Source organism: Pelophylax lessonae (assembly GCF_965119305.1).
Source record: "Pelophylax lessonae genome assembly, chromosome: 1".
Taxonomy (NCBI): domain Eukaryota; kingdom Metazoa; phylum Chordata; class Amphibia; order Anura; family Ranidae; genus Pelophylax; species Pelophylax lessonae.
Window position 1 is genome coordinate 496,888,644 of NC_138768.1, and position 19,214 is coordinate 496,907,857.

At 47.0% G+C, this 19,214-nt stretch overlaps 1 protein-coding gene across 1 annotated transcript in view; it reads right to left on the minus strand.

The window, feature by feature from the left end:
• Positions 1-19,214, minus strand: part of PIAS4 (protein inhibitor of activated STAT 4) — a 192,701-nt gene that overhangs the window by 127,733 nt on the left and 45,754 nt on the right. The window lies entirely within an intron of this gene.

Sequence of the window (19,214 nt, forward strand, 5' to 3'; positions counted from 1 at the left end):
TTAGAAAAAATAAAATAAAAAAAGCATTAGCTCTTCAAAAAGCAGACTAAGGTAATTACAATGCAACGTAAAATAAAGTTACTGAAAGCCAAAATTTAGACATGGTAATTTTTCATAGTTACACTGGATCATAGTGGAAGTTGGAAATCTCTGGAAAGGCTGGTGCCATGGAGGTCGGCAAAAACAGTTTTATTGTAGCATGTGAGCATGCCCACACAAGGCCAACATAGTTCGTCCATCAGTTAATCAGCCATAGTGTCCGAAACGTGATGGCTCATTTTGACTGTTGCTCACTTGCTACAATAAAAAAAAATGTTTTAGCTGACTTTCATGGCACCAGCCTTTATTTTTTTGCATGTACAGGCATACCCCGCTTTAAGTACACTCACTTTAAGTACACTCGCGAGTAAGGACACAGCTTGTTCAGCTTGGCATGACACTACTCCCGGTTTTTAACATTGGCATCTATAGGAAATCTTGGTCAGCTTGACATGGCACTGCTCCCAAACCATGAATGACAGGGATACCAAACTTATGGAGCACCGAGAGGGGACCCAGGACTACAACATATCCTGTTTGTGGCTGGCCAGCTTGCCTAGGTAATCTACTATGTCATAGTCCTGGATCCCCTTAACATGCTCCCCAAGCTTGGTGTCCTTGTCCCATGGTTTGGGAGCAATGCCATGTCAAGCTGACCAAGATTTCCTATGGAGCTAGTGTATTTACATGCATTGAGAAATTAAAAAAGGTATTGCTTCACTGTAAGTACATTTTCGTTTTACATACATGCTCTGGTCCCATTGTGTACTTAAAAGTGGGGTATGCCTGTATTACATGCAGGTTTACAGAGACTTCACAGGCTGAGTGCTGTGCTCTTGAGGCTCACCAGGCATTGCACAGGCGGTAGTAGCTCAGATGCACCTTGTTCCAGTCCTCTGAATGGGCGTGGCAAGCACGAAACCCCCTGTGAACTTGAAATCAGTACTCCAGAAGTTCCACTCATTCTAAACCATACATACACAAAATCATCTTACCAGGTCAATTCCACAGTGGAAACATCCAAAAAAGCCTCTCAAAGCCCTTGCACAAAAAAAAAAAAAAAAAAAAAAAAAAACACCGTACAGGTGACTGGTATACACAAACCAGAACGTAACCATCTTTGCAGTGCTTACCATCCAGGAAGGTGCCAAAGCTCAAAGAGAATGTGCATGAGCCCCCACTGGGGATTGCAGATTTATAACGATATACAATTCTGATAGTGCCTGGTAAACATCTAGCTATGAAAATTTCAAACTCCTCTTGCCCCTCTTGATACCAACAGGAAAAAAGCAATCCATCTAGCCTATAGTCATGAGATCCGTTAACGATAGATTGATAGAGTTAACTGTCAGTTCCTGAAGGCTACCCATTGTCAGACAGGGTTTAAAATGGCTGGAAGCCATCTATTTGACTGCCAATGTCAGAAAATTATTCTCTCCCCTCTAACTTCTCCATAACCAATAGCACAAGATGGGGGTGTCCTTAATCACCTCTCACTTTCATCTTGACACTAGAACCACTGCTGAAACATACACCAAAATAATAAAAAAAAAAAAAAAAATTGTAGGTTGCCATTCCAGGCTATGCAACAGAAGGCAGCTGCTATTGCATAACCTCATTTTTTGTAACTATGCCCGAGACTACTCTTCCTAACCTTCTAGGGGAGATAAACCATTATGGCGATTGTCGAACAACTTTTTCAAATCGGAAGCCTTAAACCGAACCATTTCACCAGCTAAACTGGGTAATATTACTCCTAATTTTCCACTCAAATGCATATTCTACATATAGGAACAAAAATTGCTCAGACCATTGTCAAAATCTTTGAAGTCAACTTTCCTCCTCTACTCAAGGCTATTAAAAGCAGACCTCCAACGATGGCAAAAAAAAAAACACCTATACCTGGCTGGGGAAAAATATAATTCTTTAAATTAACATTATGCCCAAGATGTTCCCGCTTTTTTAAACCCTACCAATTCTGATTCCAACACCCTTCTTGCACATGAGGGGGAATTTTTCAATCCATATGGGCCCAAACCCACCCAAGAAATTAGTATACTTATCTTAAAAAGTCTAAAAAAAAAAAACTGACGATTGGCCCTTCAAGATACTTAAATATATTACCAGAAACATTGGATTACAGAACAATTTAGCTCCAATATCCTCATCTTCTGCCTCCCTTCAGTTAGAATAAAACAATGCTCCAACAAATGGCCCCAACCCTCATGATTTTCGCATTAGCTATGCCCAGTCTCCTTGTATGCGTTAGTGGTGGCAATTTTACACTTTTGCACGGTCCTGTTGCAAAATAAGAGCTTTCTGGACAGGGTCAGGGTGACCATCATACAACTGACTGAGCTTGACCTGGGAACTGAACCAGCATCTGCTTCACCATTAGATCTCTGCCTAGAAAAAAAAAAAAACACCCCACTTGCGACCGATCTCTTGAACATGGCCTGAGCTCTTTGGAAGCAGGAATTCCCTCCAACTCTCTCACCATGGTTCTCTAAAATCAACAGTAAAAGAGTAAAGCTACACTTTTATGTAAACGTCATGGCATGATTTCTACAAAGTGCAGCTTTACTCTTTACTTTTCCTATTCAAGCTGGTTGGGACGAACTCTTAAGGGATTGTAAAGGCAGAATTTTTTTTTATCTTAATGCATTCTATGCATTAAGATAAAAAACCCTTCTGTGTGCAGCAGCCCCCCTAATACTTACCTGAGCAGTAGTTAACCAGCGATGTTGCAGGAGTGTCTAAGCTGCCCAAGACTGCCCTCCTCATTGGCTGAGACAACGGCGCGGTTGGCTCCCGCTGCTGCCAGTCAAAATCATTTACCCAATCAGGAGAGAGAGTGGGGGACAAGGCCAGGTTGCAGCTCCATGTCTGAATAGACACAGGGAGCTGTGACTTGGCTTGGGCGTGCCCATGACAAGTTGCTTGCTGTGGGGGGCACTCAACAGGAGGGAGAGACCAGGAGACCCAAAGAGGGACCTGAGAAGAGGAGAGAACAGGCTGTTCTGTACAAAACACACTGCATAGACCAAGTACAACAGGTTTGGTATTCAAAAAAAAAAAAAAAAAAAAAAAAAAAAAAAAAAAACAACCCACCATGAGATTTTGCCATCATTAAGTCACAAGAGGATATTCTTAGCACTTTCTCCCTCTCCATTTACATACCACTCCCCCGCCCTCCCCCTTTTTTATTTTCTTATCCTTCATTCTTAATATGGAGTGTTCATCTAGGCCAGGGATCCTCAAACTACGGCCCTCCAGCTGCTGTGGAACTACACATCCCAGGAGGCATTGTAAAACTCTGACATTCACAGCCATGACTAGGCATGATGGGAATTGTAGTTCCTGAACAACTGGAGGGCCATAGTTTGAAGACCTCTGATCTAGGCTATTCTTTTTAGGATAGGAAACATCAGGGACTGGATTGTGGTCCTTATCTGAAGGTCACCCTCGTTATGTGTGTTTATGGTTAATCAATACGGGTTTTGTATCATTGTATGATGGATCCTTATAATTTAAAACGTTAACATTCGTTAATAGGCAACATCCATAGCCATGTCTTTGGATAAAAATCGGTTTTAAATAGAAAAAAAAAAAAGGGAAGAAAAAAAATAAAAAGAAGAAGTGTTTCAAAATTCACGGTACTTGCCACACACATACCTCAGGACAACATTAACATTTATAAAAACAGTTCCATTATGTATGCCAGAAAGTTCGTTCAGAAATCTCTAGACATCAAGGATATGAAATTTTTCTTGCAACTCACTGATACAGCTACCTAGGTCACTGCCACCAGAAGAAAAGTCCTATGGATTAAGTTTTAATGTCACAAGCAATCAAGAGGCTCTTTGGTTAAAACTTGCAGAACTATCTAAAAGGTTCTATTTGGGAAACCTCGTAAAGGGCACCAGCCTACATCTGGCCAGTGCTCTAAAGAATCTGGCAACCAGAGTTCCTTCGAATAAAAAAAAAAAAACCTGCATCTTAAGGGTGCTGATGTTAGTATCTTGTTGGTTCCAACCTGCAAAAATTCCAAGATCTCTTGATTTCAAGAAGAGAGGTCTTCTCTTTATGCCTAGTCACACAACGATTTGAATACTTCCCATATTTTGTCGTAAATTATTCTGGCTGCTGCCTTTTTTTTTTTTCTACAATTCCTTTATTTAGTCAAAGGTTGCGATACAAACAAGAGAAATGGCAGAACATGGGATGACATGGTACAAAAACTCACAATGTTAAAAAACGTATCATGTCGCAAACAAACATTTGAGATTTAGCAAATAAAAAAAAAAACACAAAAAACAGTACAATACAATTGAATAGGAAACAGAGTTTGATAGTGTAAACCTCTCAAAGATGCCATTTACAAGGTCTGTGAACAAAGCATTTGACAACCAATTGAAGATTAAACTTGCCAGTGATAGATGTGTCATCCGGCGACGGATCAATTTTACAACACAAAGTATATTTTTAGAAAAGAGGCATTGGTCAAAACAGGTTGTGAAATTGGGTAAGGGGTGATCATAAAGATCAAGAAATGTAAATACTGTATATGGAATCCAAAACTGAATTTAGAATAATGGATAGGGTATGGATGAAAAAGGAAATGCAAGAGGAAAAAAAAAAAGGAGGGTTGGAAGAGGCTCCCCAAAGCCCCCCCCCCCCCCCCCATTTCTCAACCAGGGTGCGAAATTTCCCGGATGTAGGCATCCGTAAGGATAAAGTATTGCCACGGTCCCCACTTGTCGTGGAAGAAACCATTCTCGATTGTATAGAGTGGCTGACAGGTCTTCCATGTCCCTGAGTTCATTGACATTGGAGAACCAAAGTGACCTCGTGGGTGGAACAGCTGATCTCCAGCAAAAGGGGTATACATGCCTGGATCGTAAGGGAAGTCTTCTACTTTTTGATTGGCCCCTGAGTGAGGTGAAGCAGGCATCCCCGCAGAATCATCTGTTAAGTCTACATTGGTTAGGTGTTTGATGGTGTCAGCCACTGCTGCTTGGTTTAATTTTTGGACATTCCCAAAAGATACAATGGGGATTGAAAGTTTGGGCACCCCAGGCAAAAATTTGTATTAATGTGCATAAAGAAGCCAAGGAAAGATGGAAAAAATCTCCACAAGGCATCAAATTACAGATTAGACATTCTTATACTATGTCAACAAAAACGGAATTTTTGTAAAATCTTACTTGTAAAATTCCTTTCACCGAGCCCTCCGACAGTCGCCGCCATCTTCATATTCGTCACAATGGGGTATTAGACTTTGCTCCGTAGGAGTAGCTAGGCAACAGAATATGTCAATATCAAAGCTTTTAACATATCCCCACCCCAGGGGGTGGTCCCCTCAGTCTATACCCTCCTGCTTCCCGTTTCATACCTCAGTTTCAGTGGAATAGCAGTAGAGTACCTAAACCCCAAAAGAGGGGCGGGGGCGGCGACTGTCGGAGGACTCAGAGAAAGGAATTTTACAGGTAAGATTTTACAAAAATTCAGTTCTCTCTTACGTCCTCCGACAGTCACCGCCATCTTCATATTCGTCACAATGGGGACGTCCCAAAGCAGTGCAAACATGAGGGGGTGGGAAACGCAGCCGCGCCTAAAGGCAACGCAGTCTCCACATCAAAGAAAGTAACCTTACCAAAAGAAGGAAACCAGCTGGGCAACATGAGAAAAAAAAACTTGCTCAACGGGAGCAATAACCCAGGAAAAAAAACAAATAACCCAGGGATAAAAAGAAATCCCAAACAGACCAAAGGTCCAAAACAAGGGACCCTAAGGAACCGCTTCCCTTAAGAACCTTGCGGCAAAAAAGGAAACATCAGCCGATGCTTGAACATCCACTCTGTAGAATAGAGTGAAGGTGTGCATGGTCGACCAAGTCGCCGCCCTACACACCTGGGCCACAGAAGCCCCATGACGACAGGCCCAAGACGTACTCAGAGATCTGGTAGAGTGCGCCTTCACAGGCATAGGGGAAACTTTTCCCTGCAAAACATAGGCCTGTTCAATGACCTGTCTGAACCAATTGGCGACGGCAGAAGCCGACGCCGCTACGCCCTTCCGAGGACCCCCGGAAGGACAAACAAGAATCCGACTTGCGAAAAGATTCAGACGATTTTAGGTAAATCCCAATCGCCCGAACAACATCCAAGGAGTGCAACTCCACCTCCTTCGGACGTTTAGACTTCGCACAAGGCGAAGGCAAGACAATGTCCCCATTGAGGTGAAATTCCGAAACCCTCTTCGGAAAAAAAGAAGGGTTAGGTCGCAAGACCACCTTAACCAAGTGAGTGACCAGATACAGACATTTGCAGGACAAGCTGTCAGCTCCGACACTCTGCGAGCCGAAGTGATCGCCACCAAAAAAGGTGACCTTCTAGGACAACATAGACAACGAGATCTACCTGATCCGTTCAAAAAGGACCATGTTGTAACACGGACAGAACAAGATTCCAGTCCCAAGGAGGCAGAGGCACCCTCCTAGGAGGGACCAGATGCCCCTGAACAAAAGTGCCAACCAAGGAGTTAGATGCCATAGGACGTTGAAAAAGAACGGCCATCGCAGACACCTGACCCTTGATCGTAGCCAGCGCCAAACGCTGGCAACACCCTTTCGAAGGAAGGACAACACCCTTTCGAAGGAAGGACAACACCCTAGACACCGAGTACGGGCGAGGTGAAAACCCCCGGACTCACACCAGGCAAAACAGGCCTTCCAAGCACGGTAATAGACCTTCCCCGAGGAAAATTGCTTCGCGTCGATCAAAGTGTGAATGACCTCAGGGGAGAGACCCCCATCCCTCAGGACCTCGGTTTCAACAGCCAGGCCGTCAAAGCCAGCGACTAAAGCAGGATGGAATATCGGCCCTTGAGACCGGAGATCTTCGAAGAGGCAGACGCCACGGGGCGTCAACCGCCAAATGCACGAGGTCAGCGTACCAGGACCGGCGAGGCCAGTCCGGTGCCACAAGAATCACTGTGTTCTGGTTCCGAGGTCAACCTGCGAAGGAACCTGGACAGCAATTGAAAACGGTGAAGACGCATACATCAGTCGATACTGATGCCACTGAGCTACCAACGCATCTGCCCGAGGATCGTGCGGCCATGCCACGAACCTTTTCACCTTGCTGTTCAGACGAGACGCGAACAGGTCTACCTCCGGAAGACCCCACTTCGCGCACAACATCTGGAAGACATCCGGGTGGAGGGACCATTCCCCCTGGTCCAGGGACTGGCGGCTTCAGATAATCCGCCTGCCAGTTCTCCACCCCCGGAATGTGAACTGCCGATATCGCGATATCGCCGGGACGTGTGTCTCGGCCCAAGACAGAATTTCGGCCACTTCCCGAGCCGCTCGGGCTCTCTTGGTGCCCCCTTGGCGATTGACGTAAGCCACCGCCTTGGCATTGTCCGTCTGCACCCGAACCGGACAGCCCTGCAGCCTGTCCGTCCAACGTCGAAGGCAGAGATTTATCGCACGCAATTCCAGAATGTTGATCGGAAGGGAGGATTCCTCCTCCGACCAAGTTCCCTGGGCGGACAGAATGCCCAGAACACCACCCCAGCCCGACAGGCTGGCATCCGTGGTGACCACCGTCCATGAGAGAGGACAAAAAGACTTGCGCGCCCCGATGAGGCACCGGAACCACCTGAGGGAAAAAAATCAGCGCTCCGGCCGAGAGAGAAAACTCGATCTTGTAGCCAGAACGAACGATTTCCTGAACCCACCTGTCCTGAACACGGGCCAACCAGGGGTGAAGAAAAACCGAGCAAGCGCCCCCCCACCCCAGAACTGCTTTGTTAAGGGCAGCGGGGTCGGACTGGCCGGACTTCTGCTTACCTGACCACGGCTTCTTTTGGGAGCCTTGACCTTTGAACGGCTTGCCCTTATAGTGCGCCCGAAAAGCACGAAAGGACCCCGGAGAGGGCCGAAAAGAATCATGCTCCTTACCAGGAGCCACCATAGCCTTGTGGGATTGGGGCAAGAGCGTGCTCTTACCACCCGTGATCCCCTTTATCAGTGTATCCAAGGATTCTCCAAAAAGGCAAGATCCATCATAGGGCAGATTGGCTAAGGTCCTGCGCGAAGATTGGTCCACAGACCAAAACTGCAACCAAACCAGGCGGCGAGACAATACCGCCACACTGTGTACACGTGCAGCCAACGGTACTATCCAAGTCCGCATCACACAAATACATGACACCCTGATGGATTTGATCCACCATATCCAATGTCGCCGGTGAGGCCGAATCAGCCACCAGGACGCGTCTAAGCACCTGCGTCCAACTCGCGACAGCCTGGGCTGCCAGAAGAGAAGCAAATAGAGCTTTTAGCATAGAACCTGCAATAGAATAAGTATGACGGGCAAAAGACTCCAGCCTCCTGTCCATGGCATCCCGACACACCGGGGCATCCTCTGCAGGAATCGCAGCGGACTTATTCAAAACCGCCACCGCGTGATCCACCGGAGGTGGCACACACCACCGCTCATCAGAAGCGGGCGTGAAAGGATAACGCAGCTGAACCTACTTGGCACAGCAAAAGGCTTGCGTATAGTGCGCCATTGTTCAACAGCGTGCTGAAAATCATCAGTGCAGGGAAAGACCTGCGATGTCTGGCGTCTTTTCTGAGTCCCCCAAGCTGCCAGGGCAGCAGGAGGACATGGTTCATCCTGCAAACGCAGCGTTTGTTCAATAGAAGCAACCAATTCATCCATGAGTGCAAGCTCTTCAGACGAGCCAGGGGGAGAATTATCAACCCCTTTAACCTCAGCCTCCACCTTGGACCCCACAAGATCCCGGGAGGAACGGGACCCCGATAAGGAGACCCCAGCCATAGTAGCCCCATCACCATCACCCTCTGAACCAGAGGAAATTGAAAACTCCGGGCCGTTTTGTGGATTGAGCAGCCATAAGCATTTTCACCTGAGCAGCAAGGTTAGCCACAACCTCAGCCAAATCCCCCCCGGGGGAGAAAACAGCAGTCCCTTAGCCTCCCACCAAGTGGCAGGAGATTTGCTTCCCTGAGAATCCATTGCCCCCAAACAATATGCTGGAGAATAAAGGGTTAACTGCCCCTTTAACAAGCGCGGCGAGCGCAGCCCACCGCACTCACACACTAGCACAAGAAGACCCCCACAGGGATAAAAAGCTCAACTCAGGCAAGGATATAGGGATAGAGCGGATAAAAACCTGGATAGACCACTGCTGCTGCCTCGATCGGTGCGCCCAGGGAAAAGGAATGATGCAACTCAGGGCGCTGTCAAAGCCTATGGAAGGCTACAAGAAAATGGCCGCCTGCAGTGTTAACATGCGGCCGGAGCGAGCGCAGCCAAAATGGCGCCGTTTGGCGCCAAAAACGCCGCTCCTCCACCTCAGTGAAGTGAAAAAAAAACACACCACAGTATAGTAAAACATGGCGGACCGCCGCAGCGGTCGCTGTGATGTGCCCCAAACACGATATAATCATGCCCCACAGCACACAGCCTTTCACACATTCAGTCTGACACAGATAGTGCAGCACAGCCCCCCCCTCCTTGCAGCCCACAGCATGCAGCCAGAGAGATAGGGAACTTAACAGTGTGAACACAGGCAGGGTTACACAGTCCCAGACTGACACCCCCCAAACAGACAGGTCCCCACACAAATACACTTACCTCCTAGATGGCGTGGGGAACCCGCACAGGCGAACAAGCCACTGCACATGTGACAGGGAGAGTCGCATCCAGGACGCAGCAAAACTGGGGTTGAGAAACCGCACAGCGTCCAGTGAGGTAGCCACCTCACCATAGCATCCCTGCACCGAACAGGGATGGGTCGTTCATTGTGCCAGGAGCATTACCTGACTGAACGCTCGAAGGCAGGCTGGGAAGCCACTGACCCACAACCTGCGACCAGGGGGGGGATCAGCCCGAGACCCAGCCCGCACGAATCCTCTTCAGAAGAACTAACTAATGCTGACAAAAATAACAGCTAAGTAAAGAGAGAAAAAACTCAAACAAAAATCAAAAAAGAATAGAGAAAGGCTGAGACAAAATGCCCCAGCATAGAGACATCCAGCTACTCCTGACAAGCTAGACATTGAAACTGGAGTATGAAACAGGAAGCAGGAGGGTATAGACTGAGGGGACCACCCGCTGGGGTGGGGATATGTTAAAAGCTTTAATATTGACATATTCTGTTGCCTAGCTACTCCTACGGAGCAAAGTCTAATACCCCATTGTGACGAATATGAAGATGGCGGCGACTGTCGGACGACGTAAGAGAAAGTTAGATTTTATTTCCATCATTGATACTTCCAAAGTTACAGAAAACAAAAAAAAAAAAATGGCGTCTGCAAAAGTTTGGGCACCCTGCAGAATTTATAGCATGCACTGCCCCCTTTGCAAGCCTGAGACCTGCCAGTGTCATGGATTGTTCTCAATCGTCTTGGAAGACCAGGTGATGTCAATCTCAAAGGTTTTAAATGCCCAGACTCATCTGACCTTGCCCCAACAATCAGCACCATGGGATTTTCTAAGCAGTTGTCTAGAAAACTGAAACTGAAAATAGTTGACGCTCACAAAGCTAGAGAAGGCTATAAGAAGATAGCAAAGAGTTTTCAGATGTCAATATCCTCTGTTCGGAATGTAATTAAGAAATGGCAGTCATCGGGAACAGTGGAAGTTAAAGCAAGATCTGGAAGACCAAGAAAAATATCAGACAGAACAGCTCGCAGGATTGTGAGAAAAACAATTCAAAACCCACGTTTGGCTGCACGATCCCTCCAGAAAGTTCTGGCAGACACTGGTGTTGTGGTACACTATTCCACTATAAAGAGATACTTGTACAAATATGGTCTTCATGGAAGAGTCATCAGAAGAAAACCTGTTCTACGTCCTCACCACAAAAATCAGCGTTTGCACTTGGCAAATGAACATATAGACAAGCCTGATGCATTTTGGAAACAAGTTATGTCGATCGATGAGGTAAAAATTGAACTTTTGGCCGGAATGAGCTAAGGTACGTTTGGAGAAGGGGCACAGAATTTAATGAAAAGAACCTCTGTCCAACTGTTAAGCATGGGGGTGGATCAATCATGCTTTGGGGTTGTATTGCAGCCAGTGGCACAGGGAACATCTCACGAGTAGAAGGAAAAATGGATTCAATAAAAAATTTCAGCAAATTTTGGATGGTAACTTGATGCCATCTGAAAAAGCTGAAGTTAAAGAGGATGGCTTCTACAAATGGATAATGATCTTAAAACACACCTCAAAATCCACTGGGGATTACATCAAGGAAGCGTAAACTGAAGGTTTTGCCATGGCCTTCACAATCTCCTGACCTCAACATGATTGAAAATCTATGGATAGACCTTAAAAGAGCAGTGCGTGACAGACAGCCCAGAAATCTCAAAGAACTGGAAGACTTTTGTAAGGAAGAATGGGCAAAGATACCTCAAATAAGAATTGAAAAACTCTTGGCTGGCTACAAAAAGTCTTTACAAGCTGTGATACTTGCCAAAGGGGGCAGTACAAGATATTAACTCTGCAGGGTGCCCAAACTTTTGCAGACACCATTTTTTTGTTTTCTATTTTGAAAGTGTAAATGATGGAAATAAAATCTAACTTTTGTTGACATATTATAAGAATGTCTAAACTGTAATTTGATGCCTTGGAGATTTTTCCATCTTTCCTTGGCTTCTTTATGCACATTAATACAAATTTTTACCTGGGGTGCACAAACTTTCGATCCCCCCACTGTATACAACAGTGTCCCCCGAGCGAGATCACAATGTCAACATGTGTCCGGGACTTATGGGGAAAAACTATGTAGAATTGAAGGCACCCTATACCACCTCGTGAGGATCTTGTAGCCTGTTTCCTGCACCTTTGTGGCTATAGAGGATTTTTGAGCAAAATGGAGAATCTTTGAGCTTCTGTAAATTTGATGTTTAGGTCAGACTCCCAGCGTGCCAGGAATGGAGGAGAGAAGTCCGAGGGGGGGCTGATTAAGGCAGCATAGATGGAGACCATCGCAGATTGGTTCCCTTCTCTGACATATACGCTCCATTGCCGTCAATTGACGAAAGATACCTGGAGGACGGAGACATCTGCGGAGAAAATGTCCAAGTTGAAGACTGCTCCAGAAGTCCAGTGAGGGATTAGCCGCTTTAGTAATAATTTCAATGGAGAGTTTCCCCATCGGTCCCAAGGAAATCCCAAAAGGTGTAACCGGTCCTCCGTGATCAAACCAAGGAATCGTGTACCCTTGAGGCCAGGGGGAAAATCTGGATTACGCAATACGAGTTCCATTGGGGAAACTGCGGTATGAAGGAAGGCCTCCCTAGCGACCATGAGTGTGCTGCCTAAGGTGGGATGGTTACCAAGTTCCTTTGGGATAGGCAGCATAATCCATGGCCAGCTTTTCACCGTGTTGCCACTTGCCCAAGTCCTCCATTTCCATGACTACCCATTGTTTGGCCTCGGCATGACAAGATCAGTCAGTTTGGTTAAATGAGCTGCACTAAAGTAGACCTTGACATTCGGTAGCCCCAAACCTGCCCTAGACTTCGGTAGATAAAAAGGAGCTGGAGCTCAACACGTGGTCTCCGATGTGACCAAACTCCTGAAACAAGGCGTCTATGCATTTGATGGGAGACGCACAGGGAGAGCCTGCATCAAGTACAAGATTTTGGGAGGGATGGTCATTTTCAGAGCGTTGCAACGACCGAACCATGAGACTGAGTGCCAGCGGGTTAGGTCTTTCTTAATTTGTGAAAGAAGGGGGGGGGGGGGTCAAAGTTTGCTACTTACAGGGCCTCAGGAACAGGTGTTCTGCTCACTCCAAGGTAGCGGATAGTGTCTGTTGCTAGCCGAAAAGAACATATAGCCTGGAGACCCTCTGTTGTGGTACGATCTAGAGAAATGTGGAGGGCATGGAAGCGCATGGGCTAGCAGTGCTCCAGGATTATTAGCGAAGTCGAACATAGTTCGCCGCGCCCACACCAATTTCGGTTTTGTCTTGTGAAGAGACCGCAATTCCTCACCTTACCTTGATAAGGTCATGGTATGTGGTACGCGCCAGAGTTGCTTTATTAGCACTCTAGTGACTGCACCTTTGACAGAAGATTGTCAGTAAGTCTAGAGCGCTCTCATTTGAGTTGTGATCCTTTTTGTATTAGTAACCTTTCACCACCGGGGCATGATCTGAAAAGTAGATGGCATCAAATTGAGTGACCACTTTAGTGAGATCTTTGTGAGGTATTAAAAGTTAGTCGAGAGGTGATAAGTGTGGTGTACTTGGGAAAAGTAAGAGTAGTCCCGGCCATGGGGATGTAGTAACCTCCAGGGGTCTATTAGATGGAGAAGTAGTAAGTCTGTTTTCAGCCCTCTCAGACAAGAGAATGCTAGGTGAGAAGAGCCCCGAGAGGCATCCAGTTGAGGATCAATCACGAAATTGAGATCCTCACCGAAGATCAGAAGGCCTTCGGTAAACTCCCAAGAGGTCCGGGATTGGGAATGTCCAGAGTTAGGGAAATAAACATTGGCAAAAAGTGACCCGTACATCCATGATCCTCCCCTTGAGGAGAAAGTGGCCCTGGGCATCCGGGCACACTGCATCATAGGTCCATGGTACTGACTTGGCTATCAGTATTGCTAATGCCTTTGAGATAGGCGAAGATCTGTGATACACCAACAGGAAGTCTATTGGATAGTCTGGGGACATTGTCGCACCTAAAGTGTGTTTCCTGCAGAAATGCAGTTTGTGTTTTGGATCTGCGCAAGTCAGCCAGCAAACGGGAGAACTTTTCAGGAACATTTAGGCCCCTTGCATTGAGGGAGGTAATCTTCAACAGCCATATTAAATGAGTCGTGTGGGGACATAATGGCCAGAGGGAAGAAGAGAAAAAAAAAAAAAAGGGTCCCAAACAAAGAATAAGTAGTTCCCGACCCACAGCTGCAAATAGCCTTAGCCTATCCTCAGGTAAATCTGAGCAGGTATGTTGCAGCAGGGTCAATAGCCAACAGTCCTGACACAAGGACGAGGACAGGGAGGGGGAGAGGAAGGAGGAGGAGGAGGGAAAGGAGTGAAGGTGACGGGAGGGAGACAAGTAGAATCAAAACCAAAATTAACAGACCATTAAATAGCAAGACAAAACCAAATAGGATAGCTTAAACATGCAACAGCATAGTGACTGAAGGCAGACTCATTTTAGTATAAGGCACGGTGGGAAATACTCTTCTTTGCCCCTCAAAGCCCTGGAACTCAGTCCTCGGGAGCGGCAGGTGTAGATCTGCGAGGTTCCTGGCTGGGTGGTCTGAAGCAGGTTCCTCTTTGCGGTCTCTGCTGTCCCGCAGAAGGAACAAAGGCCTCTAGGCAAAGAAGAAAGTCAAACAAGTCAGGAACTGTCACAGCTGGTTTATCTAAGACGACAAAGAGCTGGGAGCTGGTCTGGAGTATGTAGGTAGAAGTCAGAACCTTGCCTTTTCACAATAAAGGTGGATGGGATGACCCCAGCGATAGGTTGCCTCTACTAAACGAAGAACTTCAAGTAGCGGGCACAGCTTCTCCCTCATTGCCCAGGTATGTCTGGATACATCTGGGTACACATGAATGGGGGCCCTGTCAAAATCTATGGGGCACTCAAACCACGCTTGGTGCAGGATCTCCTCTTTGATGGTGAAAAAAATGCACCCTTCATAAGATATCGCGCAAGGGGGGGGGTGCAGATTTGGAGGCATGCTGTGCTGACAAGACTGCGGCGGCCCTGCACCCCGTGTACATAGTCCCAACTCCAGCTCCGCAGCCGGTGGCCTACCCAGCAGTTGGTTTAGAATAGCAACTGTGGAGCGCAAGTCAGGTCCCATGGTAGCTTCTGGGATTCCTTGAAGGCGCAAATTATGCATATTACGATTTTCACTGTCGTCAAGCCTCAGCTGAATGTCAAATGTTTGCGCACTGCCTGTTGATCTGCTTCTAAGGCAGATAACCGAGCATCCGTGGAGCTAGAGGCCCTTCTAGCTCAGCCACCCTCTCCTCTACAGAGTCCACCTGCAAGCAGATATCCTGCAGTTCCTTGGACAATGCAATAACTATTGTGGCTTCCATTTCTTGAATGTCCCATTTTGTGGGGAAGTCAGGCCGTATTTCCCCGATTCCCCCTCTGAATGTGCAGCCAGTCCCTGTGTCTTTACTAGAAATCTGCTAGTTCCGATACCCTTCTAGCCGAAGTTATCGCAATCAAAAAGACCAGTTGTGGTCAAAAGAACAAGAGGAACCTGCCCCTGAGGTTCAAAAGGCTGTTTTTGCAAACTGCCAACACCAAATTTAAGTCCCAAGGACACAACGGTGACTTCACTGGTGGAAGAAAAGCAATATTCCCCGGACAAAAGGTTAGAACCAACCAATGGGATGCGATCGGTACCTGGAAAAAAAAAAAAAAAAAAAAAAACACACACATGATAAAGAAAAAAAAAAAAAAATCTGCCCTAGACCCAGTGGAAGAATGACTAGGACCTTCAGGGCCCGACGGTGGCATCATAGTGCCCTTTCCCTCCAGCCCTTTTTCAGGCAGACATTGCTTTATAGCAAGACAAACTTGATGTACTACCTTAAAAGTGTACTCAAGGTCTGTGCCAAGCTTACACAGCCTAATGCACAACACTGATTACCCAAGATACAGGACCTATTAGTGCCACTAACATACACCCACAGTGACCAGCTGCTGCTGTGTCCCTTTCAGCCTGAGACAGAGGCTAGTGTGTTGGAAACAGTTCCTTGCAGAACGAGCCCTTTTATGCATGTGTGGCGAGGAGTCCAAGCACACGCCAAACCGCGTTGGAACACACCCACCACGCGGCATACGCCTTTACTTAAATGCGAAGATTGCAGTCTACGCCATAGACCCGCGATCCAACAGAGGCAAAAATGTGAAAGATTCTGCGCCAGGGCGAACACAACAAATGGGGGTGAGAGCAGTGCAAGGCTGAATCTTGTTTGTCACAGCTGATACCTGTCAGGTGATCAGCTCAGGGTAAGAAAGTGTAACAATAAGCTTTAAATCTACTTAAAACATACTTTGCATAAACCTGCTACAATGTAAGTGCAAGCAGAAATACACCTGGCACAGGTCTCGGTTATCTTATTAAAGGGAACAGTGCATAAAATATTTACAATTTTAACCCTATAAAGTTTGTTTGCTGTGTAAATATTTAAAATGGACTCACCAGTCCTGCCACAGGAAATGGCTATAAGCAAGAATCCAATCTTCACCCTTAACGGTGAGCATTGTCTTGGATACCTTCAAGGACTGGGTCCCCTATACAAGAAAGGCCACGGCCTTGGACCTGCAGAGCACCCTGCACGGAACGCCTTCGGGGTTTGGTATTCCAAGGGTCCGGATCCCAGGGTCCAGAGCCTAAAAAGGACAGTGTTACAGGCAAAACCTTGCATCTGCTTCCTGAGGCTCGGGTACCATCCTTTTAGTCCATTGACTGTTTTAGATGGATCCGATAGCTAACCCCTTAGATCCAGTGATCATTGTTTGGGGGTATGTTCAAGTCTTCCTTCTTTCAAACAAACACGTGGAGCACCTCTCCACAGCAACCTTCACCTTTTAGACACTGGCGAAAAAAAACGGAGGTACTTCCTGTGCGGGAGGGGTTATATAGGGGATCATCAATTCTGATTGGTTGCCATTGTCCTTCACCTATTAGGTAGCTATACAACCCATGTGTTATGATTTATGGCTGTGTCCCGTGATGTACGAAAAGAAAATGCAGTTTAGGGGTTACTCCCACGGATCTGCCAGCCTAACTATGCACAAAGTACATTTGTCAGAAGCTTTGGTCTAGAATGAACAAAAAAAAAAAAAAAAAAAAAAACACAGACCAGCCCTAACAGTCAGACACTACTAAAACCACTCTCCTTCCCCCCCCCCCCTTGAGGAGTCAAGGGAACCAGGCACCACCACACAAACCAACAGGGTCACAAACCAGATTGGTGCAAAAAAAAAAAAAAGAAATCTTAAGGGAAGAGGATCCACACTTTCATGCACACTATGAAAGAGCTTCTTCCACACAGTTCTTGCAGTGCTCTCTTGCCATGCAAGAGGAACCGCTAAGGATCCTCCTCTCAAGATTGATACAGCGGCGTTTCATGGATAATAAGGAAGGAGCCAAATACCTCACCTTAATGAAAAAAAGTCATTCACATTAGGAAAAATTCTCAAGCTTTGTGGGTGTCAGTTCTCCACTTGGATCTGTTATGCTCTTTCCGATCACTCAGTGACAAGCTTAAAAACCAATAAAGCGAGTAAGGCAGCCGTTTGATATTACTAAAGGATTTAACATTGATCACCCAAAATTGTAATAAAGCACATAAAAGAGGAAGAGGCTGTGGTCTAGAACTTAAGAGAAAAAATATTTTGCCATTTTATGAAGCATGACTTTTAAAGTCAAAAGGTTACCACCCTCTCTTCATCTTGTGGACCTTCGTAGTTTTGATGCATTTATACAAAAACAAATCAAAGTGAGGCCGGGAGAAAGGGAAAGGAAAGACAGGTGTTGTGGTAGGGGACTCAATTATTAGAAGAAGGACAGACAATCTGCCACAAAGACCATGTGCGCCGAACAGTCTGTTTACCGGGCGCTCTGGTTCGGCGAATCGGGTGGACAGATTACTGGGTGGGGCTAGGGAAGCCCCAACTGTCACGGTACACAATGACATAGGAAGAGGAAAATGGAGTCCTAAATAATTTCAGGGACTTAGGAGCTAAGTTGAGGACTAGGACATCCAAGGTAGTATTTTCAGAAATACTACCTGTACCTCGAGCCACACCAGAGAGGCAGCGGGAGATTAGGGAAGTTAACAAGTGGCTGAGGAGCTGGTGTAGTAAGGAGGGTTTTGGGTTCCTGGAGAACTGAGCCGACTTCTCAGTCAGCCACCGACTCTTTGGTAGGGAAGGATTGCACCTAAATGGTCAGGGTGCAACCATACTGGGTGAGAAGATAGCCGAAAAGTTAGAGGGGCTTTTAAACTAGGTGATGGGGGAGGGTACAGATGTAGAATTAGCCAGTGGAAAGTAGAATTAGCCAGTGGAAAGCAAGATTCAGAGGGCAGGCATGGGGACATTAGCGGTAGGGAGTTCGGAGCTCCTAAACCCAGGGGGGGGTATGGGGGGGAAAAAAAAAAAAAAAAAAATCAAGAAAGCAGCCTAAAAACATCAAATGAGGATATATGTAACCGGTCAAAATTACGAGGCTTGTGGGGGCGTGGCCTGGCGCAGCATGAGGTGAGACGTGAGTAGCTGGAGCTCCGTCACCCATTCATCCAACTCTTTTATCCTGTACCCTCTTGGCTTGACTCGACCCGCCGCCTTCTCCTACACACTCCGGGCACCCCGCGGGTCATGTCGCCGCCAAAGAAGCCCTCGGATGCAGCGGCCAAGCTTGAGAAGTTTCGCCGGCAGGCAGGGGAGGCCCCGATCCAAGATGGCGCCAGGCCGTCCATGACCGCGGGATCGACGGGTGGAGCAGACACAGCGACAGTGCTGGAGGCGATCTCTGCATGTCAGGCATCCTTAACCTCTAAGATTGACGAGGTAAAAGTGGACATTTCTTAATTCGGCTAGACATGTGGCAGCTGCGGGAGAGGGTTACAGAGGCGGAACATCGGATCGGGGGAATGGAAGACTCCCTCCCCCCGCTGCAACACACCACCGCTCGCTTGCAGGACCAGGTGTCTCAAATCCTCTCCAAACAAGACGATATGGAGAACCGCCTGAGACGATGTAACCTCCGCTTCATAGGGCTCCCTGAGGGATCGGAGGGAAGAGATCCCGCCACATACCTGGAAAACCTCCTGATTCAAACTTATGGCCGAGACTCATTCTCCCCCACGTTTGTGGTGGAGCGGGCGCACTGCCTGCCGGCCCGACCTCCACCCCAGGGAGCACCCCCCCCCGCACATTTAATCGCCAAGTTCCTCAATTACCGGGATCGTGACACTATACTTCCTCTGGCGAGGGAGAAGGGGAACATCCCAATGGGAAACAGCAAGGTGGCAATATTCCCAGACTATTCGGCTGAAGTCCAGAGAAAGAGGAAGAACTTTATGGAGGCCAAACGCAGACTCAGGATCAAACATCTTAAATATGCAATGCTCTACCCGGCCAG